This window comes from Arachis ipaensis, chromosome B3, assembly GCF_059453495.1.
Source record: "Arachis ipaensis isolate K30076 ecotype BB chromosome B3, ASM5945349v1, whole genome shotgun sequence".
Classification (NCBI taxonomy): domain Eukaryota; kingdom Viridiplantae; phylum Streptophyta; class Magnoliopsida; order Fabales; family Fabaceae; genus Arachis; species Arachis ipaensis.
In genome coordinates, this window is record NC_142438.1 from 82,683,287 (window position 1) to 82,695,507 (window position 12,221).

General features: G+C 38.6%; 1 non-coding gene across 1 annotated transcript; it reads left to right on the forward strand.

Moving 5' to 3' along the window:
* The first annotated feature begins 3,646 nt into the window (after positions 1 to 3,646).
* LOC148571350 (small nucleolar RNA R71) lies at positions 3,647 to 3,754 on the forward strand. Its single transcript, XR_015908264.1, has one exon. It is a non-coding gene; the product is annotated as a small nucleolar RNA R71 (small nucleolar RNA).
* Positions 3,755 to 12,221: the final 8,467 nt, after the last annotated feature.

Here is a 12,221-nt window from a genome sequence, read left to right on the forward strand (position 1 = left end):
CAAATATCAATGAAACTTTGCTCCAATTAGATGAGCGGAACTAGTAGCTTCTTGCCTCTGAACAGTTTTGGCATCTCACTTTATCCTTTGAAGTTCAGAATGATTGGCATTTATAGGAACTCAGAATTCAGATAGTGTTATTGATTTTCCTAGTTCAGTATGTTGATTCTTGAACACAGCTACTTTATGAGTCTTGGCCATGGCCTTAAGCACTTTGTTTTCCAGTATTACCACCGAATACAAAAATGCCACAGACACATAATTGGATGAGCTTTTTCAGATTGTGACTCAACTTTGCTAAAGTCCCCAATTAGAGGTGTCCAGGATTCTTAAGCACACTATGTTTTTGCTTTGGACCTCGACTTTAACCGCTCAGTCTCAAGCTTTTCACTTGACACCTTCACGCCACAAGCACATGGTTAAGGACAGCTTGGTTTAACTGCTTAGGCCAGAATTTTATTCCTTTGGGCCCTCCTATCCACTGATGCTCAAAGCCTTGGATCCTTTCTATTACCCTTACCTTTTGGTTTAAAGAGCTCTTGCCTTTTTCTGCTTGCTCTTTTTTTTTCTTTTTCTTTCAATTTTCTTTTCTTTTTTTTTTTCGCAAGCTTTTCTCTATTCATTGCTTTTTCTTGCTTCAAGAATCATTTTTATGATTTTTCAGATCATCAAATAACATTTCTCCTTTTTCATCATACTTTCAAGAGCTAACAATTTTAACATTCATAAACAACAAATTCAAAAGACATATGCACTGTTCAAGCATTCATTCAGAAAACAAAAAGTATTGTCACCACATCAAAATAATTAAACTAATTTCAAGGATGAATTTGAAATCATGTACTTCTTGTTCTTTTGTGATTAAAAACATTTTTCCTTTAGGAAAGTTGATGGATTCATAGGACATTCATAGCTTTAAGGCATAGACACTAGACACTATTGATCATGTAATAAAGACACAAACATAAATAAAACATAAGGCTCAAAAAACTGAAAAACAGGAAAATAAGAACAAGGAGATTAAGGAACGAGTCCACCTTAGTGAGGGTGGCGTCTTCCTCTTCTTGAAGAACCAATGGTGCTCTTGAGCTCCTCTATGTCTCTTCCTTGCCTTTGTTGCTTCATCCCTAGTGATTTTGGTGCTCCTCTCCTTAGTTGCTCCCAATAGTTGTGTGGAGAAAAATGTATCCCTTGAGGTATCTCAGAGATTTCTTGGTGAGGGAATTCCTCATGCTCTTGTTGAGGTCCACGAGTGGGCTCTCTTGTTGAGCAGTCAAATGCTCTACTACTGAGCTATGGACCCTTGAGATGAATCTCTCCATCTCTCATGACTCGGAGGTGGAAGCTTTTGTCTTCCCTTTCCTCTTTCTAGAGGTTTCTCTGGCCTTAGGGGCCATAAATGGTTATGGAAAAACAAAAAGCGATGCTTTTACCACACCAAACTTAAAAGGTTTGCTCGTCCTCGAGCAAAAGAAGAAAGCAAGAAGGGGAAAAAGAAGAAAATGGAGGAGATGGAGGGAGAGAGAGAGAGGTAGGGTAGGTGGGGATCCTGTGGGATCCACAGATCCAATTGGGTCAAGGACTTAGCATCCCTGCTCCAATTAGGCGTGCAAAATGCCCTTAGAATTCATGTCTAGCGTTAAACGCCAGCTTGCTGCTTGTTTCTGGCGTTTAACGCCAATTCCATGCTCTGTTCTGGCGTTAAACGCCAGTTTGATGCTTCTTACTGGCGTTTAAACGTGAGTAAATTCTTCCTCCAGGGTGAGCTATTTTTAATGCTGTTTTTCATTCTGTTATTGATTTTTCAGTAGTTTTTGTGACTTCACATGATCATCAACCTAAAGAAAACATAAAATAGCAATGGAAAATAAATAGATATAATAAATAACATTGGGTTGCCGCCCAACAAGCGCTTCTTTAATGTAAATAGCTTGACACTGAGCTCTCATGGAGCCTCACAGATATTCTAAGCATTGTTGGGACCTCCCAACACCAAACTTAGAGTTTGAATGTGGGGGTTCAACACCAAACTTAGAGTTTGGTTGTGGCCTCCCAACACCAAACTTAGAGTCTGACTGTGGGGGCTTTGGTTGACTCTGCAGTGAGAGAAGCTTTTCATGCTTCCTCTCATGGTTACAGAAGTAGAACCTTGAGTCTTAAATACAAGGTAGTCCTCATTCAGTTGAAGGACCAACTCTCCTCTATCCACATCAATCACAGCTTTTGCTGTGGCTAGGAAGGGTCCTACAAGGATGATGGATTCATCCTCATCCTTCCCAGTGTCTAGGATTATGAAATCAGTAGGGATGTAAAGGCCTTCAACCTTTACTAACAAGTCCTCTACTAATCCATAAGCCTGTTTCGTGGATTTGTCTGCCATCTCTAATAAGAATTTGGTAGCCTGTACCTCAAAGATTCCTAGTTTCTCCATTACAGAGAGTGGCATTAAGTTTATGCCTGACCCCAGGTCACACAGAGCCTTCTCAAAGGTCATGGTGCCTATGTTACAGGGAATTAGGAATTTACCAGGATCCTGTTTCTTTTGAGGTAAAGTGTGCTGAACCCAGATATTCAGTTCATTAATGAGCAACGGAGGCTCATCCTCCCAAGTCTCATTAATAAATAGCTTGGTATTCAGCTTCATGATTGCTCCTAAATACTGGGCAACTTGCCCTTGAACAATGTCTTCATCTTCTTCAGAGGATGAATAGTCATCAGAGCTCATGAATGGTAAAAGGAGGTTCAATGGAATCTCTATGGCCTCTAGATGAGCCTCAGATTCCTTTGGTTCCTCAAAGGGAAACTCCTTATTGGTCAGTGAACGTCCCAGGAGGTATTCTTTACTAGGATTCACGTCCTTCTCCTCCTCTCTGGGTTCGGCCACACTAAGTAAGGTTATGGCCTTGCACTCTTTTTTTGGATTCTCTTCTGTATTGCTTGGGAGAGTACTAGGAGGAGTTTCAGTGACCCTTTTACTCAGCTGGCCCACTTGTGCCTCCAAATTTCTGATGGAGGACCTTGTTTCATTCATGAAACTTAGAGTGGCCTTAGATAGATCAGAGACTATATTTGCTAAGCTAGATGGATTCTGCTCAGAATTCTCTGTCTGTTGCTGAGTGGATGATGGAAAATGCTTGCTATTGTTAAACCTGTTTCTTCCACCATTATTAAAGCCTTGTTGAGGCTTTTGTTGATCCTTCCATGAGAAATTTGGATGATTTCTCCATGAGGGATTATAGGTGTTTCCATAGGCTTCACCCATGTAATTCACCTCTGCTATTGCAGGGTTCTCAGGATCATAAGCTTCTTCCTCAGAAGATGCTTCTTTAGTACTGTTGGATGCATCTTGCAATCCATTCAGACTCTGAGAGATCATATTGACTTGCTGAGTCAATATTTTATTCTGAGCCAATATGACATTCAGAGTATCAATTTCATGAACTCCCTTCCTCTGAGGTGTCCCATTACTCACAGAATTCCTTTCAGAAGTGTACGTGAACTGGTTATTTGCAACCATGTCAATGAGTTCCTGAGCTTCTGCAGGCGTTTTCTTTTAGTGAATGGATCCACCTGCAGAATGGTCCAATGACATCTTAGATAATTTAGACAGACCATCATAGAATATATCTAAGATGGTCCATTCTGAAAGCATGTCAGAAGGACACTTTTTGGTCAGTTGTTTGTATCTCTCCCAAGCTTCATAGAGGGATTCACCTTCTTTCTGTTTGAAGGTTTGAACATCCACTCTAAGCTTGCTCATCTTTTGAGGTGGAAAGAATTTGGCCAGAAAAGCACTGACCAACTTATCCCAAGAGTTCAGGCTATCCTTAGGTTGTGAATCTAACCATGTTCTAGCTCTGTCTCTTACAGCAAAAGGGAAAGCATAAGCCTGTAGACCTCGGGATCAACTCCATTGGTCTTGACAGTGTCACAGATTTGCAAGAATTCAGCTAAAAACTGATGAGGATCTTCCAATGGAAGTCCATGAAACTTGCAATTTGGTTGCATTAGAGAAACTAATTGAGGCTTAAGCTCAAAGTTGTTTGCTCCAATGGCAGGAATTGAGATGCTTCTTCCACAGAAGTCAGAAGAGGGTGTAATGAAGTCACCAAGCATCTTCCTTGCATCTCCACCATTGTTATTGGGTTCGGCCATGTCTCCTTCTTTTTCGAAAATTTCTGTTAGGTCCTCTCCAGAGGGTTGTGCTTTAGCTTCTCTTAGTTTCCTCTTAAGAGTCCTTTCAGGTTCAGGATCAGCTTCAACAAGAATGTCTTTATCCCTGTTGCTGCTCATATGAAAAAGAAGAGAACAGAAAAGAAGAGGAATCCTCTATGTCACAGTATAGAGATTCCTTTATGTGAGTAGAAGAATAGAAGAGTAGAATGAAGAAAAGAGAAGATGAAGAATTCAAACACACGAGTATAGCATACCATCCTCAGATAGACGGACAATCAGAGCAGACAATCCAGACGTTAGAATACATGTTACGATCATGTATGATAGACAACCAAAGCAGCTGGGATAAGTATTTGCTTTTGGTCAAATTCGTCTACAACAACAGTTTCCAATAAAGTATCGAGATGGCACCATATGAAGCTCTCTATGGAAGAAAATGTCGACACCATTGTGTTGGAATGATGATGGAGAAGCTAGTGTCTTAGGTCCAAACATAGTGTAAGAAATTACTGAGAAGATAAAGGAGGTTTGTCGGAAGATCCAGACAGCACAAAACCGTCAAAAGAGCTATGCCGATAATAGACGTAGACCCTTAGAGTTTAGTGAGGGAAACCATGTCTTTCTAGAAGTAACTTTGTTTACTGGAATAGGTAGAGCCCTTAAGACTAAAAAGCTTAACCCCCAATACATATAACCTTTCCAAATACTTTAAAGAGTCGGTCTAGTAGCTTATCAAATAGTCCTTCCTCCTTATTTATCAAACCTTCATGATGCTCTTCATGTCTCGCAACTTAAGAAATATATTCCCGACAAGAGTCACGTTTTACAACCAAAGACAGTACAGTTATGAAATGATTTGACATATCAAGCATCACCGGTTCAGATAGTAGAAAGAAGTGATAAGCAGCTAAGAGGCAAAGTTGTTCGCTTAGTCAAAGTAGCATGGGAACCAAGAGGAGAGGAAGAGTACACTTGGGAACTGGAAGATAAGATGAAAGCTGATTACCCACATTTATTCCTAGGTAACTAAAATTTTGAGGGCAAAATTTTCTTTTAGGAGGGTAGAATGTAACAACCCTGATTTTCGTGTACATGAGATCTTTTCTGAAAGTACGGATTTCTCCAGAAGATCAGTAAAGGGAACACCTTTTCTATATCATAAAGCATCTCAATCCTCATTATCATTATGTCATCCTTAAGCTAGAACCTCCTCTGAGGCAAGCTTGATAATGCAATCGCGAAGAACCTAGTTTTTGAACCGTATCGGTTGGCAGTTTTGATTCTGATTTTCGTAAATAGTCTCTGTTTGACGAACCGGACTCGATTCATGAGAGGAGAGAGATAATAGTATAATATTATCATTATATTAGTATTAGAAAATGCTTGAATGATATTATAAGGTTACCTGGTCTGTTTTTGTTAAAAACAGAAAATCAGTTTAACCGGGTTTACGGTTTACTGGTGCAGCTTAGCACCAGCACTCTCTGATGAATTTAGCAATGCTAAGGCCTCATTATACATGTTCTACTCTCATAATAAATATGTTACTAGTTTCATTTATGCTAGTAGCTCAGAAAATAATTTTTAGAGATGTTTTTACGAGTGTTCCGATACACCTAGTTTTAGTAGTTGTACACCAGAGATATTTTAATATTATTTTAATCCACCTCCAACCCAACCAATCACAACTCACCTTACACCCCCAAGACCTCCAAGGCTGTCTTTCATCATTTTGGCCGAAAATAACAAGAGAGAAAAGAGAGAAACTTTCATGAACATTTAACCTTCAAAGCTTGATTTCTTCTGAACTAAAACTCAAATCAAAACTCTGATTTCACCAAAATGATCCTATCTTCTTCCTCTACATAACCATGTAACTTATCAAGGATGGAAATAAGGTGAGATGGCTGTCTCCCTCCCATTTCAATTCGGTTTTCAAGGAAAACCATGCAAAACATGTGTTTTCTTGATGTTCTTCCTTAGGAATCATGCTTAACTTGACTTGAGGGCCAAGAAACGTGAATTTCCAGCAAGTCTATGGTGATATATCTCTTCCTAACATACTGAGTGAGATTTGGTCAGTTGAGAGTTTTTGGATTTAAAGTTGTTCTTGATGTGATTTAGGAGGAAAAAGTGCATAAGGACCACCTGAAAGTTTAACCGAATTAGAAGCAGCAAAACCAGGTAGGGATTGACAAATTTAATCTTGATTGATTGTGTTTGAGTTGTGTGATTATGATATGGTTTGGATGTGCTTGAAATTGATTGTATGTATAAGTAATTCTTGTTGAAATTTTGGTGAAAATTTGATGGAATTTGATGAAATTCAAGCTATGAATGTGTGTTCTTGGAGCTGCTGGAAAATGAAACCCTAACCCTTAAATTGAGGTTCAATTTATGTTAAAATCATGTAGAAAAGATGGGGTTTTAGTGCCTGGGAATTTATTTTGAATTTTGGTAAAAATCGGTTGCTGAAAAGATTGAAAAACGGGTAAAAACAAAGAAAGAATCTGAAGAATTTACGAAGAACATGAAGAACACTTTGAGTGTGGTGAAGAACAATGAAGAACACCTTTTTGATCCATAAAAGGGCAAGGAAGTAAATATTTTGGTGTTTGGGGGGTTATTTTGTAATTTCCAAAAGTTTGGGTGGTAAAAGTAGAAATATTAAAAGTTACGGGTGGTAAAAAGTGAATTTTAAAGGTTAAAGGTTAAAGTAAAGTTAATTTTCGAAAATTTAATAATAAAATAATAAATAATAACAAAATATTAAATAATAATATTTAATTAAAAATAATATTTTAATAAAAATAATAAAATAATGCGGAAAAGGCAGTTTTCTGTAAAAGCTTTAGAAAGACAACTTTAAGCGCAGAATCTCATAATTACCTTCATAAAACACTTAGGGAGTGGTAAGAACATATTAGTGAGGCAAAGATAAAAGAAAGATAAAAAGTTGAAGAAAAGATAAAAACTAAAGAAAAGTCTGTAAGGTTTTAATAACAGAAAAACAGACAGAAATTAGTGAACGAACTAGGGCAACATAGTTAGTCCTTGAGTTGCGACTAGGGTTAGGTATTATATGAAAAGTTAAACTGTTTCAGTATAGACTTAATGAACCTATACTTGGGACAGGCGAACTATTCATACCGAAATTTACATAAGCTTTAAATACACATGTTAAACAGAGAAATCAGAGCAGAATAAAGTAACACAGAGCACATAGTAACCAGAGTAAAGTAAAGAGATAAGAAGAAAAAGAGTAATATAGATACAGATGAAAAGAGTAATCAGAGAAGAGAAAAGAAATACATAGAATAGAGTAATTAAAATAGAGTAAAGAGATACAGAGAAAAGAGAAACCAGAACAGAGTAAAGAGATATAAAGAGAAGAGTAATATAATAAAGAGATATTTATATATGTTAGTTGCTTGATGCAACCCAGAGCTATATTTATATATATATATATATATATATATATATATATATATATATATTAGTTGCTTGATGCAACCCAGAGCTATATTTATATATATATTAGTTGCTTAATGCAACCCAGAGCTATATTCAATATATATTAGTTGCTTAATGCAACCCAGAGCTTCTGTAGGGACACTAAGTTACCTACAGCCATTTTCCGCTTCCCCAGAGCAGAGCAGAGTATATATATATTTTCCTGCAGTAAGCAGAGGCTGTCTCAAATGAGCGGCTATTATCATATGCGCATTTATTTAGGAACGGAAAATCGTATTCGGGAAATTGGGATTACTCGTGATCGGATAAATGTCGGGATTGCGGGCAGCCAACCTACGCATGAGCTCATGGCCTGTGCTAGGGCTAGACATGCATCATTCTTGTCTGCGTATTATTCTCTGTTGCATTCCTTTCTGTGTGTGATCTACTTCTTTATGTTTGTCTGCTCGTATGCTATTTCTATGCTTTATTTTCTTGTATTCTTTTGTTTGTGTTCTGCTTTCTGTTCTCTCTACTTTCTCTTTCAATCCTTATTTTCTGTTTACTGCTTCGCTATATTATGTTATTCGTCAACTAATTGACCCCAAATAAATGAACGTAACTAATAACCCCGGCCCTACTAAGAACTCCCCAGTTCTTACCCATTCTCTCTCCCTTTCCCCTTCAGATGGAAGTAAGAGTTCCTTTCCGTAGTTCGCTGACGATTGTACGCAAAAAGGGATTCCACTCTAGGCAGTCTTCTAAGTCTAGGGTGAATATCGTTCTCTGATTATATGAATATACTATGAGACCAGCCAACGTCTGCACCCCGTTCGTATGCACACTTTAACCTAAATCCTGTGTACGAGATTCCTATTGTGTGGCTACTTCATGAGGTACCAGAGAGACGTCCTGTGGAAAAGTCTGATCGTGAAGAGGAGTAGCAGATGATGTTCTATCTTTTCATGACGTTCCACCTGACTTGAGTTTTGAAGACCTAGAACGTACTTTCCCTCGCTTTAGTAGTTTAGAGGGACTAGGTGAGAATAGAGTCTAGGCTAGCCTAGGTGCCAGCTTAGGGACCTCTTAAACAGGTCAGGACCTGGGATGTTGTATGTATATATATGTATATAGATATTATTTAGCTATATCTAGGGGTGTTCTAACTAACAGTCTATATGCTAATAAAGGCTAAATCACCGAATGTTGTCAACTACTTGTGAATTTCTTATAAATGATTTTGTCTATTAATCCAAACGTTTTAAAAAAAATATATACACCACACAAATTAACTACGCGTTTAACAACGAATCAGGCTCATATGATAAATAATAGATAATAATTAGGAAGACAAATTGGTAGCACTCAGTTTCCGGTATGATCTAGACATATTGAAAATTGGGTCGTTACAAGGGGGTATGGGGCCCGACGGGTAGGGTTTCATGTGAAAGGGGGTTATTATTTTTGAATCCACGCGAACGCGTGGGGCACGCGATCGCGTGACTAGGGTGAGATGGGTTTGACGCGGTCGCGTGATTGGCGCAGTCGCGTGGGTTGGTTAAAAGATGGGTGACGCGGACGCGTAAGGCACGCGAACGCGTCGCTATAAATTGTGCTAAACGCACACTTCCAGCGTCGTTTCAGCGCAACTCTCTGTTTCCATTTAGGGGGCCATTGTATCCATGCGACGCGGACGCGTCGCTCACGCTTTCGCATGGGATGAGTGTTTTGCAAGTGACGCGTTTGCATGGGCCGTTTGTGCCAAACGCACACCAGCTGCATGATTCCAGCCCAACTTTCTAGGCGTTGGATCTTTATGCCGATTTCCTTCTCATGCCCATGCGTGGCCTGCGCGCTTGTGTGGGGTGATGATTTTTTTTTATTCAATTATGCAATATGCAATATGCAGTGCTAATATTGATGCTGTGAATACTTCCAGGTTCAATGATAATAAAATAAAATAAAAACAAACAACACGAAATAAAATTGAAAAAGAAACAATCATACCATGGTGGGTTGTCTCCCACCTAGCACTTTTAGTTAGAGTCCTTAAGTTGGACATTTGATGAGCTTCCTGTTATGGTGGCTTGTGCTTAAATTCATCCAGAAATCTCCACCAATGTTTGGAATGCCAACAGCCTCCGGGGTCCCAAACTAGGCATGTAAAGCTTCAGAGCAGCTTCAAACAGATTCTCAGGCTCCCGGGGTTCAGAATGTCAGAATAGATTCCAGGATCCCAAACTTTGCTTTTAAATCTGCCTTTGTCTCGATCTATATTCTTCCATCTGGGCGGTTTAGAAATTGTATTCTCACCAAGATGACCAAATGTCTACCAAGACCCATTCAATTGAACTTGATACCAATCCGTGTACTTCGAATTGAGGCATGGAACCTTATTGAATCTTGTACACCAGCTCTGAGTACAAGCCATTTCCCTCTTACCCTTAAAGCCGTAGAGAGCTCTAAGCTGGCCATCTGTTTCAAGCAAACCATATTCGAGTGGAAAAGTAAAGATAAAGGTTAAGGATTGTACCCACTTGAAGCTTGTATTAGGTGGTAATGGCCTTGGGATAGCTGTTTCTAGTGGTTCTGTAAGCTCTACTACCTTTTATTCTTCTGCGAATTCCTCCACTTCTTTGCAAAATTCTTCAACTGCAACTGCGTCCTGATCAAAGTCTTCTATGTCTTCCTCGTCACTCAAGTCATACATTGGTGGTTGAGATAAATCTACCTCGACATCATCTTCGTATTCACTTGGATGAGGTTCTTCAGGCTCAAGGAATTCAGTTGCGGATGCAAGTTCGTGACTAGGACAGCTTGATTCATGATCATCATTGCCTATGGAATCAACTTTGTGGTATGTTCCGTCCAATTTTTCACAAGGTATATGCTTTGAAGGTTGTGCACTATCCTCCTTGGCATCAATTTCGAACTTCTCAGCAGAATCCTTTACAGTTCTCGATTCCCGTGGAGGTTTAGCATCTCCTAAATCTTCAACCACTTCCTCCTCTACAACTATTATGGCTTCCTCCACTTGTTCCAATACAAAGCCATGTTCCTCATTGTCCACCGATGTTTCTAGTGTCTCCTTCATGCTACGCTCTTCTGTTGATTCTCCACATGTAGCCATGGGAGTACTCTGAGTGCTCAAACGTTGGGAAGCTAATTTATTGACTACCTCAGTTAAGGCAGTAGTAAGTTCTAGCACGTCCCTTTGCATCTTCACTTGTCCTTGAAGAAGAACACGAAGTTTGTCATTCATTGGAGATTGGGGTGGATATGAGGGTTCATTGGTTGGGAGAGAGGGTTCATAATAAGAATGTGGTGGTTCTTGGGAGTAATTGGATTGGGATTGTGGTGGATAAAGGTCATACGGTGATGAATGGTGAAAAAGAACTTGTGAGTGTGGTGGTTCAAAGTTATGTTGAGAGGATGATCTATAAGCACAAGGTGGGGCTTGTTGGTAATTACAAGGGGGTCCACCATACCTATTGCCTTGGCATGCATTGTAGAATGGTTCTTTCCCATGATATCTTGGAGGGTGTTATTGCCTAAAGGGTTGATCAGATCCTCTTGGTTCCATCCATCTTTGATTGCTTAGACCTTGATGCATATTCCTGTTATAGCTTCCACTCCTTTCAACAAATTCAGAACCAAACTCAAAACGAGAGGGGTGAGAATTCATGGTAGCTAATAGAAATAAAAGGGAAAAATAGAAACAAATAAACAAGTAAAAGAAAAATATTTACAATAACCAATAATAAGGAACACGTTTGCAATTCCCCAGCAACGGCGCCATTTTGACGAACTGATTTCCTATCGGTAAAGAAATTCACCAATATAATCACGTGGGTAGTATAGCTTCTAGACCAACAGAAAATCCTTTTGGTACAAATGTTTGGTTGTCACAAGTAACAAACCCAATAAAATTTATAAACCGAAGTATTCAAACCTCGGGTGGTCTTCTCAAGGAACTGCAAGGAGGTGTTCTTATTATTAGTTATGGAAAACAGTGTTTTTGGGTTTTAAAAGGTTTGAACAAGGAAAATAAATTACAGGAATTAATAAATTAATGTCTAATAAAACTCTTGGCAAGGTATGAAAATTCGAAAGCCCTATCCTAGTTATCCTTATCGATGATGATGAGAATTGAGTTTTAATCCCACTTAGTTAACCTTTAATAAAGTAAGGGAAAGTCAAGTGGACTAATTAGTTAGATCCTCAAGTCCTAGCCAACTCCTAAGAAATGACTAGAGTTAGGGGAATTCAATTCAATTAGCAAAAATAACAATTAACAACCACGATAAGTTTGATAAATCAAGAGTCTCCAGTTAATCAATTAGAGCCAAGAATATAAAAAGCTAAATAAGAATCATAAATCTGAAATACCTCAATTTATATTAAATAAAGAAAATTCTAACATGAATGGTTCATAAGCCAATTTGGCAACATAAGTAATTGAATAAAAGCATTAAAATATCTGAAAGTAAAAGAGAAGTATAAAGTAAAAGGAATATTGAACCTGAGAAGAAGTTGAAATCCTAAATCCTTTAAGAGGAATCCTAATCCTAAAATCTAAGAGAGAGGAGAGA